The 12,755-nt window shown below is 43.4% G+C and overlaps 2 non-coding genes across 2 annotated transcripts; one reads left to right on the top strand and one right to left on the bottom strand.

Annotated features, from left to right (window-relative positions):
* The first annotated feature begins 540 nt into the window (after positions 1-540).
* trnar-acg (transfer RNA arginine (anticodon ACG)) lies at positions 541-613 on the top strand. The gene has a single exon. It is a non-coding gene; the product is annotated as a tRNA-Arg (tRNA).
* Positions 614-7,773: 7,160 nt separating this feature from the next.
* Positions 7,774-7,858, bottom strand: trnak-uuu (transfer RNA lysine (anticodon UUU)). Its single transcript is given in 2 exon segments — positions 7,774-7,809; positions 7,822-7,858. It is a non-coding gene; the product is annotated as a tRNA-Lys (tRNA).
* Positions 7,859-12,755: the final 4,897 nt, after the last annotated feature.

The following is a 12,755-nucleotide window of genomic DNA, read 5'->3' as shown; positions in this document are numbered from 1 at the left end:
TTGAAATGAGTTTCGCTTTGCAACCTTTAATAGAGATGGGTTACTGGTTGTAAGTGAAGAAGTTTGTACACACAGGCCTTTGGATCAATATCCTCGAAACGTGTTTCGGACACATTGTATGAGAGGTCCGTCTGCACAGTGAAGGAACATTTCCGCATTGAAGCTCTGGAATCCTTTCCTTGTTGGCTCCGGAATTAATACAAATACCGCCCTGTGTTATTTTGTTGCTGAATTCACAAATTGGGTAAATATCACATTGGAGACTTAAGACAAAAAAGGCCCCGACCAAACGGGCACTTTGAGCAGCTTAGCCACGGAGCCAAATCAAGCTGCAACTTCACGACCTCCCCTCTCTGACACCTGTCAGATTCCCGCCACTGTCTGTTGGAGTTTTTGGCCGTTTTGTACTTTTCTGTTTGTCGCGTCGATTTCGCTGTGTTCACCAACACCGTTTGTATCTCTCGCTCCGTGAAGCTCGCTGTGGCAATGTGTGGATTGATTCTGAATGAAAAATGAAATAAAAGGTCTTAATTATCAGGTGGGCCAGTGGCGCAATGGATAACGCGTCTGACTACGGATCAGAAGATTGTAGGTTCGACTCCGACCTGGCTCGGTTTTATGCAATTTTCCCCCTGACACTGGGGAATGAATGAGTCAAATATTAGAATTAGATATTGTTTATGGTGAAGCAGCAAATAAAACAAACATTCCATTTTGAATGGTTTAGTTTCAGTTATGTAAAAAAAAAACTTTGACCACAACGTATTTCCAACAAGCCGCCTTTTCGGTTGATGTCAGACACACTAACATTGCAGCACGAGGTGTCGCCACCGCGCAGATGGCCTTCATGTGTTTACGGGCCTTTCAGACACTTCGTGTGACACAAGAGCTTTCCAATCCCCGCCACCTCCTGAACATCGAGGCGTCCGGCAGAAGCAGCATTCACCGCCAGGACCGATATCGCGCTACATTTGCCGGTCTGCAGGAAATCCGATGCTGAAAATACAAAGCAGGACGGACAGTATCTGGAAAACAGTTAAACTTTCAGTGTTCAGACTTTGGTGAGAACTATAAGCAGGAATTTGGGTCGATATTAACTAGGTGTGTAGTCGGAGTGCGCTGTTCTTTTATAAACTGTGGGAGCGTAGATATCAGTGCGATGTCTATATATGAATTGTGGGTGTGTATATATGAGTGAGATGTTTATATATTAATTGTGGGTGTGTCTATACGAGTGTGATGTTTATATATGAATTATGGATGTGTATATATGAGTGAGCGAGTTTTTATATGAAATGTGGGTGTGTATATATGAGTGCAATGTTTAAATATGAACTGAGGGTGTGTATATCTCAGTGTGATGTTCATATATGAACTGTGGGTGTGTATATATGAGTGTGATGTTCATATATGAACTGAGGATGTGCATATATGAGTGCGATGTTTATACATCAAGTGCGGAATGACCTGAAGGGACAATTCCACCCGGGGTTATATGTTGTTCCAACGAATGACACAAAGTTCAATTAACATTAGTCGGAAATCACTCAGTTGGGCGGGCGTTAGACTAAAGATCTGAAGATCTCGGGTTTCTGCAGTTTTAGTTATTTACCCGTAGCCCTTCATGTTTTTCCCTTCACGTACTTATCCAATTCCCCTTTGAAAGTCACGATTGAATCTGCCTCCAGCACTCACTCAGGCAGTGAATTCCAAATCTTAACCACTCGCGGCACAAAAGCGTTTTTCCTCATATCGCCTTTGATTCTTTTACAATCACCTTAAATCTTTGTCATCTGGTTCTTGACCTTTCTGCCAATGGGAGCAGCTACTCTGACTGGACCCTTCAAGATTTTATCCACCTTCCCCTTAAATGCATCTATGTGATTTGCCTCAACTACTCCTTGTGGTAGCACGCTCCACATTCCGACCACTCTTTGGGTAAAGAAGTTGATCCTGAATTCCCTATTGGATTTATTAGTGACTATCTCATACTTATGACCTCTAGTTTTGGACTCTCCCACAAGGCAAGTGAAACCATTTTCTCTATGTCGACCCTATCAAACCCATTCATTATCTTAAAGACTTCTATCAGGTCACCCCTCGGCCTTCTCTTTTCCAGAGAAAAAAATCGTAGCCTGTTCGTCCTTTCCTGATGAGTCTCTCCTCTCAGTTCTGGTATCACCCTTGTGAATCGTTTCCACCTTCCCCAATGTCCCTATATCCTTCTTATAATATGGAGACCCGAACTTTGCCCAGTGCTCCAAGTGTTGTCCAACCAAGGTTCACTACGAGTTTAATATAACTTATTTGCTTTTCAATTCTATCCCTCTAGAAATGAACCCCAGTGTTTAGTTTGTTTTCACGTGGCCTTATCAACCAATGTCGCGACTTTTAGTGATTTGTGTATCTATGTCCTTAGATCCCTTTGCTCCTCTATCCCATTTAGACTCTTATTATCCAAGCCGTATGTGGCCCACTTATTCTTCCGACCAAAATGCACCACCTCACACTAAGCTATATTTAAATTAATTTGCCATTTACACGCCCATGCTGTAAGGTTACGAATGATTGCCTGTATTTTTCGCATTTTTCCTTTGTATTAACTGGAACTCCCAATTAGGCGCCGTCCGTAAATTTTCAAAATGCACTTCCGATTCCCGTGTCCAAATCAATAATGTAAATTTTGAACAACAACGGCCCCAGTACCGATAAATTTTGAACAATAGAGATCCAAGCACCGATCAATTGTGAACAACAATGGTCCCAGCACCGATAACTTGTGAATAACGGTGATCCCAGCACCGACCAATTGTGAACAACAGTGATCCCAGCACCAATAAATTGTGAACAACAGTGGTCCCAACATTAATTAGTTGTGAACAACAGTGAACCCAGCACCGATCAATTGTGAACAACAGTATTCCCAGCACCGATAAATTGTGAACAACAGTGGTCCCAGGACTTTTGATCTTGAACTACAGTTGAAACTTCTGCAGGAAATGAAAAGAAGCGCCCAAATCGCTCCACGTAAATCTCAAGCACGTGGGGAAGAAGCTCAGTGCAAACAATCAGGAATTTAAAGGCACTTCAATGACCTGCACTTTCTTTGAATAAGTTTTGTTCGACATTGCATTCGAACCTGAAATCGCACTCGGCTTTCATATCACCGAAGCACACTGTCGCCGCTTTGTATCTGTCTGCCTCTAAGTGACGAGGTTGGACTAGGCACGGTCTGATCCAATTTTTGAAATCTCACCAAGCGCCAGGGAAATGAAACTTAGAGTCGAACTGTCCCTGTAAGTGATGAGGTGAGGGGAATGTCGCTCCAAACAGATCGGGATAGAGCGCAGTGCAGCCACACAGGAGCTCCAAATCCACCCTCTCGCCAGTCGGCAATTACAAATTTTAACCGAAATATCCATTGGCCCAGAGTCACCCACTGAAATCGAGTTTTTCTCGGACACATTTTTTTCTTAACATTGGTTTAAAAGTGAAAACTGCGGTCCACTTCACTGCACGTGCAAGAAGGAACATTGTGGACGCTGCCCGCGTGCAGCAAGATCTGGACAACATTCAGGCTTGGGCTGATAAATAGCAAGTAGCATTCGCGCCAGACGAGTGCCAGGCAATGACCATCTCCAACAAGAGAGAGTCTAACCACATACTGTTGACAATCAACAGCACTACCATCGCCGAATCTCCCACCATTAACAACCTGGGGGTTACCATGGACCACAAACTTAACTGGACCATCCATATAAATATTGTGCTATAAGAGCAGGCCAGAGGCTGAGTATTCTGCGGCGAGTGACTCACCTCATGCGTACCCAAAGCCTTTCTACCATCTACAAGGCACAAGTCAGGAGTGTGATGGAATACCCTTCACTTGCCTGGATGAGTGCAGCTACAACATCAGTCAACAAGCTTGGCACAATCCCGAACAAAGCATCCCACTTGATTGGCACCCCAGCCACCACCCTAAACATTCACTCCCTTCACCACCGGCGCACCGTGGCTGCAGTGTGTACCATCCACAGGATGCACTGCAGCAACCCGCCAAGGCTTCTTCGACAACATCACCCAAACCGACGACCTCTACCACCTAGAAGGACAAGGGCAGCAGGCGCTAGGTAACACGGCCACCTGCACGTTCCCCTCCAAGTCACAGACCATCCCGACTTGGAAATATATCGCCGTTCCTTCATCGTCGCTGGATCAAAATCCTGGAACTCCCTACCTAACAGCACTGTGGGAGAACATTCAGCACACGTGTTGCAGAGGTTCAAGAAGGCGGCTCAACTCCAACTTCTCAAGGGCCATTAGGGATGGGCAATAAATGCCGGCCTTGCCAGCAACGCCAACATCCCATGAAAATATACAAATTGTCGAAAGGTTACAGCATGGGAGGAGGCCATTCGGCTCTATCAAGAGCAATCCAGGTAATCCCACTCCATCGCCCTTTCCCAGTAGCGCAGCATTTTTTTCCTTTCATGTCCTTATCCAATTCCCTTTTGAAGGCCATGGTTGATTCTGCCTCCATCACATCCTCGGGCGATGCGTTACTGATCCTAACAACTCGCTGTGTAAAAAAGTTTTTCCTCATGTCACCTTTGGTTCTTTTGTCAATTACTTTAAATCTATGTCCTCTGGTTCTTGAATCTTCCGCCAATGAGAACAGTTTCTCTCTATCGACTCTGTCTCGGCCCTTCATGATTTTGAATACCTCGATCAAATCTCCTCGCAACCTTCTCTGTTCCAAGGAGAACAATCCCAGCTTCTCCAGTCTATCCACGTAACTAAAGTCCCTCATTCCTGGAATCATTCTAATAAATCTCTTCTGCACCCTCTCTAAGGCCTTCACATCTTTCCTAAAGTGCGGTGCCCAGAACTGGACTCAATACTCCAGTTGTGGCCGAACCAGTGTTTTATTGAAGTTGATCATGACTTCCATACTTCTGTACTCTATGCCTCTTTATATAAAGCCCAGGATCCCGTCTGCTTTTTTAATGATTTTCTCAACGTGCTCTGCCACCTTCAACGATTTGTGCACATAACCCCCCAGATCTCTCTGTTCCTGTACCCCTTTACAGTTGTGCCCTCTAGTTTATATTGCCTCTCCTCGTTCTTCCCAGCAAAATTTATCTCTTCGCATTTTTAGCGTTAAATTGCATCTGCCACTTGTCGGCCCATGCCACCAGCCTGTCTATAACCTCTTGAAGTCTATGACTATCCTCCTCACTGTTTATTTCCCTTCCAAGTTTTGTATCATGTCCAAATTTTGAAATTGTGCCCTGCACACCCAATTCCAAGTCATCACTTTATATCAAGAAAAGCAATGGTGCCAGCACTGACCGCTGGGAACACCACTGTGCACCTCCCTCCAGTCCAAAAAACATCACCATCACTCTCTGTTTCCTGTCCCTTAGCCAATTCTGCATCTGTTGCGACTGACCCCTTTATTCCATTTGCTGCAAACTTAATGATAAGCCTACCGCGGGGCACTTAATCAATCGCCTTTTGAAAGTCCATATACACCACATCAACTGCATTACCCTCAACGACCCTCTCTGTTGCCTCATCAAAAAAACTCTATCAGGTTAGCTAAACACGGCTTTCCCGAATCAATCCACACTCGTCCAAGTGACTGTTAATTCTATCCTGGATTACCGTTTCTAAAAGTTTCCGCACAACTGAGGTCAAACTGACTGGCCTATTGTTGTTGGGTTAATCCTTACAACCTTTTTTGAAGAACGGTGTAACATTGCAATTCTCCAGTTCTCAGGCACCACCCCCGTATCTATGGATGTTTGGAAGATTATGGCCAGAAGCTCCGTAACTTCCACCCTTACTTCCCTCAGCAAATTGGGTTGCATCCCACCAGGACCGGGTGATTATCTAATTTACGTGCAGCTGGAATTTCAAATACCTCTTCTTTATTATTTTTTAGCCCATCAGTAATTCAACTATATCTTCCTTTACTGAGACTCTGGCAGTATCTTCTTCCTTGGTAAACACATGCACAAAGTCCTTTTATTTTATTCGTTCATGGGATGTGGGCGTCGATGGCGAGGCCGCCATTTATTGCCCATCGCTAATTGCCCTCATTTAGGATCTCGGCCATCTCCTCTGCCTCCATGAGTAGATCTCCTTTATGGTCCCTAATCGGCCACACCCCTCCTCATACTATCCGTTTAACGTTTACATGTCTGTAGATGACTTTTGAATTCCCGTATATGTTGGACCGCAGTCTATTCTCATACTCTCTCTTTGTCCCTCGTATTTCCTTTTTCACTTCCCCTCTGAGCTTTCAATATTCTGCCTGGTGAATGAATGAATAAAAAAAAACATGTTCGGATTTCCTTCAGTCTGAAACAGGAAGTTACTGGTTGATTAATCGCGATTTGAACAAGCATTCGTCTTTTTTACAGAGCTAATGAGTTTTGCGTAATTGATAAAGTGAATCATTTTGTAAAAGTTAATTCCCTCAACGGGAACCGGAGCCGTCTCCCGCACTGAGAGCATTTGCAGAAGGCAGCTCTCTTCTGCGATTTTCCTATAACAGCTCCATCGGTAGAGTTTCCGTAGTGTCGTGGTTATCACGTTCAACTAACCCGCGAAAAGTCCCCGATACACAACCAAACGGAAATATTGTGGAAAAAGTAGTGCACTCAGAATCACTAAATATAAAAAAGGAAGAATTCACTCTGTGTTTAGATATGAATAAAATACAACGCCTCACAGAACCGGTAGAGTTTCCTTACTCTGCCCAGTTCAACAAGCACTCAAGCACTACACATATACCGACAGTATCTCTCCCTCACTCCCGTTTCCTGCCCTGACGGTACAGGAAGCCCCTCTCAAAGCTGCACATTGTGACTGATTTCAGTTGTTTTGTGAAAGATCATTAAATGATCCTGCAGCGCTGCCTCGGTTAATAACTACAGTCATAAACAACATTGCAGCCGCGGCAACAAACACATCAGTTTTTCGATGTTCGATGTTCCCGAGCTCCTGGATTGAGTGAGGCCACGACAGCAACAACATTCAGGCTGCCTGTCCGTCCTCGCTCTCTCCACTCACACGTTAGACCAAGAGAGATAGGAGCAGGTCTAGGCTATTCGGCCCCTCGAGCCTGCTCCGCCATTTAATGAGATCATGGCTGATCTGATTTTTACCACAACTCCACTTTCCCACCCTTTCCCCATATCCTTTAACTCCCTCACTGATCAAAAAATTTGTCTCACTCAGCCTTGAATGTATTCAATGACTCGGCCTCCACAGCATTTTGAGGTAAAAATTCCAAAGATTCACAACCCTCTTGGAGAAGAAATTCCTCATCATTTCCGTCTTAAACGGGCGACCCCTTATTCTGAGACTATGCCCCATAGTTTTAGATTCCTCCATGAGGGGTAACATCCTTTCAGCATCTACCCTATCGAGTCCCCTCAGAATCTTGTATGTTTCAATAAGATCTCCTCTCATTCTTCTAAGTTCCAATGAGTATAAACCCAACTGTTCAATCTTTCCTCACAAGACAACCCTTCCATACTCGGAATCAACCCAGTGAACCTTCTCTGAACTGCCTCCAATGCAAATATGTCCTTGTTGCTGGTGGAAATCAGAAAATTCCGCTTCAGACAAAGCATTACTGCCCATCCCTGGGAAACAAGATGCCACGGAAGCTTTGACAACACATCGCAGGCATCGTTTGACCCGCAGTTGTTGCTCCGATGCAAAGCAGAACTTTGTGAAGCCAGCTGTTTCAAAATTTATAGCCTGAACAGGGACTTGAACCCTGGACCCTCAGATCACTACCCACATTAAAAGTCTGATGCTCTACCGACTGAGCTACTCAGGCGCTATATTCAAAAAGCTTCTATTATACAGATCCATGGTAGGAGTCTAACTTATCCCTCGGCGACGTCGAACCATGGTGAAGATCCGATTTATAAAATTCTCAGTAACGTGTTGAACATGACGTAAGAAACATGGACTCCGAACTTGTGATTTATAATTCTTTTTTCTGCCAAATGTCTTGTTATTAGTGAGCACCAATTAAAAAAACACTTTACCCAGTGGCTCAAAAGATAAATTGTCCCACACGGGTGATGGAAAATGCCTCTCGACCTTTCACCGTATGAACATCTGTGAGCTGAACAATTTCTTCCGTTATACATTGACACCAGGCAGCAAATTTCCCTTCCAAATTTTCCTTACACGAAACTTCCAACCGATGAATAACCTCTTAACGAAAAGAAAAATTGTGTGTTTGGTTCTTTTGATTTAAAGATCTCGTACGGCCCCGTTGTCATATCAGCTGCCCCTCTCCCTCAAAAAACAAGTAAACTCGCACCTGCTATTGCAAGACGGTAGGCCAGAGAAACCCAACTGCCCAGATGGGAACACTAAGAAGTAGATGCGACATGGAACAGACCAGTTGTATCTTGAACTCCGGTCAAAATGTTTGAAGTGAAAAGTTCGACTTTTATCGGTGAGGTTCGCACTCACAACCTGAGCATTTCTGGAGCACCAAAAACGTTTCGCGAACTGTTCGATTGCGCGACAAGAGCACAAAAGCGTTTAACTTTCGGTCTCTCGATTATCGTTTCGTGACAAACGGAAGCCTCCAATCAAGATGCGCTTCGTTCAATATCCGCAGTAAACTTTAAAAGCCGTGGAATCTGAAACAAAACCCCAGAAGATAAGAACTTTTAATTATATTATTATTATTAACTTAAGGACAATTTTTGATGGTACTTTAAGAAGGATTTGGAGAAAATGTGAGATGAAACTAACAAACTCTCTCTGGGCTGTCGTTGACTGAAGAGATGAGCGTTATTTGACTTGAAAACTGAGGTTCGGAACTTTCTGATGGAGAAGTGTGACAGAAGATTGTGGTAAGCGGCAGTTGCCGGGGAGATCGAGAGGAGGGGCAGAAAAGTCAAAGTCACAGCTGTGACAGCTCAAGTGCTCCGCTTATCTGTAATATTTAAAAAGTAATGTACAGTACGGGGCAAACCGATTTGGTATCAGTTATCAAAAATATTAAAAGACATAGGTTCAAAGACGGATTTGTGAAGAGGGAACGGATTTAACCGCCAGACCGAAATCATTCCACATGAATCTGAAGCGTCTTGGGGAAAACGGCAGTGCGAACTGTGATGTTCGTGTCATGATTTGAAAGACCCTCCAATTACCGACAGTATCTTTGAACCGGTTGTGCAGCAAAACCGCGATTGAAGCCGCTTTGTATTTGTCAAACGTGCAGGTGATGATATTGGGGTTGATAAGGGTCGAGTTCAATGACATGAAATCTAACCACATGACCCGAAAATCGACTGTAAAACCGAGTTTTTCCTTTAAGTCGTGAATTGAAGTGAAAGGCGCATCAAACAGATCAGGGAAATGAAGAGCAGAATACGTGGATGGAACTTGCACGAGTGAAAATCCCTCTTTGTCGGAAGACTCAGTCCCCAGTGGTGGAGAGGATTGATATTTCGAGCTTTTATTCACCAGCCTCAATTTCAGCAATTTCCCGTTTGCTGACAATGACATGAGTCGAAATGAGCAGGTCCAACGAGCCGGTCTGTAACACAGGCCAATGACTCAGTTCAACTCGTTAACCAGTCACTGGGTTCCGTTATAGTCGTTCCAGTCAGTAACACACAAAGATGAATCTGAAACAGAAAGAGATAATTTTTAACACTTTATATCAACCACCGGCGTTTCCCTCTTTCCGGCTTTTAGAACAATCTGTTTCACAGTTTGTCAAACCCGAAACAGCCTCTGGGATTTGCTGATTGAGAATTTCAGTAGAAATTGGGACCGTCACTAAGTATTGGAACAAACATTCACGCTGAGGTTTCGGGGATGTTACTGGTTTATTTATATCAGTGAGTGACCGATTTTAAACTAGGTGAGGGTCTAAACCTAAGATACGAGTCTGGGATAGACAAGAGATTCTTCAATGTATCAAGTTAAATTACACTGATTCTACCAACACTGTACATCACATCCCTTAAACATTGTTACCTGTTACTGTATAAAACTGGTGAGGGTGGAAATGGAAAATAACTGAAGAAACCTTCATTGTATCAAACTTAATTCTGATTATTATTATTATACAAACATTGCACAGCTTATTCCTTAAAAAAGACCCAATAAAAAAACAGTCGCCAGTCCCCGAGCCGCTGTGCTTGTGGTATGATTTGCACCCGCTTCTGACTGACTTGAGATCAGACGCACTCCCGTCAAAAGTAAACAGATGGAGCCGGATTCATAACAGAAAAATGAGGACCGATCTCCGCGGTTCTCCAAGAGTGCGAGAGGCGGAATAACAGCAGCACACAGAGTGATCTCTCTAAACCAGCCGCTGCCGCCGGAGAGAAGCGAGTCCTGTTCCGAGCCGTGTCTGCTGGGCGCCTGCCGACCCTCTCTTCACTGAAGGGGACCGATTCAGCACCAACTCACACACCATTGGATCATTTAATCACCTTCAACACCTGAATTACATCACCACTTAATCTTCAATACACAAAGAAATTCAAGCCTTGTCCACGCAACCTGTCCTCACAGTGTAACCATTTTAGCCCCGGTAGCATTCTGGTCTTTCTGCGCTGCACCTCCTGCAAGGCCAATATATCCTTCCTGAGGTATGGTGCTCAGAACTAAAAGCCGTACTCTAAATTTGGTCTCAACAGAGTTTATATAATTGTAAAATAACTTCCACCCGTTTGAATTTCTGCTCCCTTGAGATAAAGGCCGACATTCCATTAGCCCTTTTAATTATTTTTGCACCTGTCTGCCAACTCTTCTTGATTTCCCAAAATATCTCTGCTCACCAACAGTTCCTAGCTTCTCACCATTTCGGAAATACTCTGATTTATCTTGCTTAGGGACAAAGTGGATGGCCTCACATTTCCCCATATTGAAACTTTGAACAGTCTGGGGCTCTTTTTTATAGAAAATAGAAGGCTGAGGGTGACCTGATATAGGACTTTAAGATTATGCAAGGGTTTGATAGGACAGATGGAGATTAGGCGTTTCTCCTTTTGGGATTGGGGACGTCAAAACTTAGGGCCATGAATATAATAGTCATCAATATATCAAATATCGCATTCAAGAGAAACATATTTATCCGGAGAGTCGTTCGAATGTGCAACTCGCTACCACAGGGAGTAGTTAAGACAAATAGCATGGATACATTTACGGGGAAGCTCGATAAGCACATGGAGGAGAAAGGAATATTCCGGTTTGCTCATCGGGTTAGATGAAGAGAGGTTGGAGGAGGCTCGTCTGCAGCATTAACACCAGCATAGTTTGGTTGGGCCGAATTGCCTGTTTCTGTGATGTACATTCTATGTAATTCTATGTAAGCTCCATCTGCCACACTTTTATCAACTCACCTAATCTGTTAATTTCCCTTTACAACTTTATGCTCCCATCGACACTACTCACTGAGTCACCTAACTTGGTGTCGTCGACAAACGTGGATATACCGCTCTCTATTCCTTTATCTCCCTCATTTATACAAAAAATAAAAAGATGATTCGCCGGTACAGATCCCTGGGGGACACCATTAATCAAATCCTGTCAATTTGTGTACATACCCATTAACCCGACTCTCTGTCTCCTACCTCCGAACTAACTTGCTCCCCATGGCAATGGGTTGCTTTGAATTCCACATGTTCTCATTTCTGTTAACAGTCTCTGATGCTAAACCTTATCGAATGGCTCTGGAAGTCAATATGCATATAACACCCATAGACACTCCATTATTTACTACGTTAGTTACATCTTCAAAAAGTTCAACTAGTTTCGTTAGACTTGACTTACACTTTACAAATCCATGCTGGCTCTCTCTGATCAATTCATGTTTATCCAAGTGCTCAGTTATTCTTTCCCTAATGACAGATAGTGGTAACTCCCCCACAAGAGACGTCAGACTAATAGGTCTATAATTTCCTGCGTTATCTCTCCTACCCTTCGTATATAATGGAATGACATTTGAAATTTTTCAATCCGTGGAACAATTCCTGAATCAAGAGAGTTTTGAAAGATCATGACGAAAGCATGTACAATGTCCTCACCGATTCCTTTTAATCCCCTAGGGTGGTGAACATTATGTCCTGGAGATTTGTTTATCTTTAGTCTAATTATTTTCTCCATTACCATTATTTTACTTACACTGAATCTCCTTGATTTATTTTCAGTTTTCCTCTGTCTGTGGTATATTGTCCTCATGCCTTTCTGTGAGTATCAGCAAGTCTGCCATTTCCTGATTTTCAATTACAATATAACCTCCATCTGTCTTTAAGGCGCCCACATTACTCTTAGTCACCCTTCTGTCTCTTAATATACGTGTAAAAACCTTGAAAGTTGTCCTTAATTTCAATCACAAGTTTTTCTCGTTTTCCCTCTTTGCACCTTTTGCGATTTTTTTTAGTTTCAGCACCACAATAAACAACACTTCGCTGTGAAATTTGCTTAATTAGTTCTTCAGTGTCAGAGCGAGAATTGTCCATCACTAATTTTTATTTAAAGTAACAAACAAACACAAGCACACATATTCATTCGTGTATCAAAGCACTGATGGACACAGAAAGGCAAACACAGCTTGAAATGCAGGCAGTATCGGGATTCACAGGTGAACTGGCAAGCGAAATCGACAAAGAGAAAACAGTCTGAACCCACAACAGAATGTGACGTGTAGCTGATAGATATTAATGAAGAGGTGGGAAACAACCCCGTGAATT

Source organism: Heptranchias perlo, chromosome 20 (assembly GCF_035084215.1).
Source record: "Heptranchias perlo isolate sHepPer1 chromosome 20, sHepPer1.hap1, whole genome shotgun sequence".
Taxonomy (NCBI): Eukaryota; Metazoa; Chordata; class Chondrichthyes; order Hexanchiformes; family Hexanchidae; genus Heptranchias; species Heptranchias perlo.
This window is presented reverse-complemented; position numbering and strand designations above follow the sequence as displayed.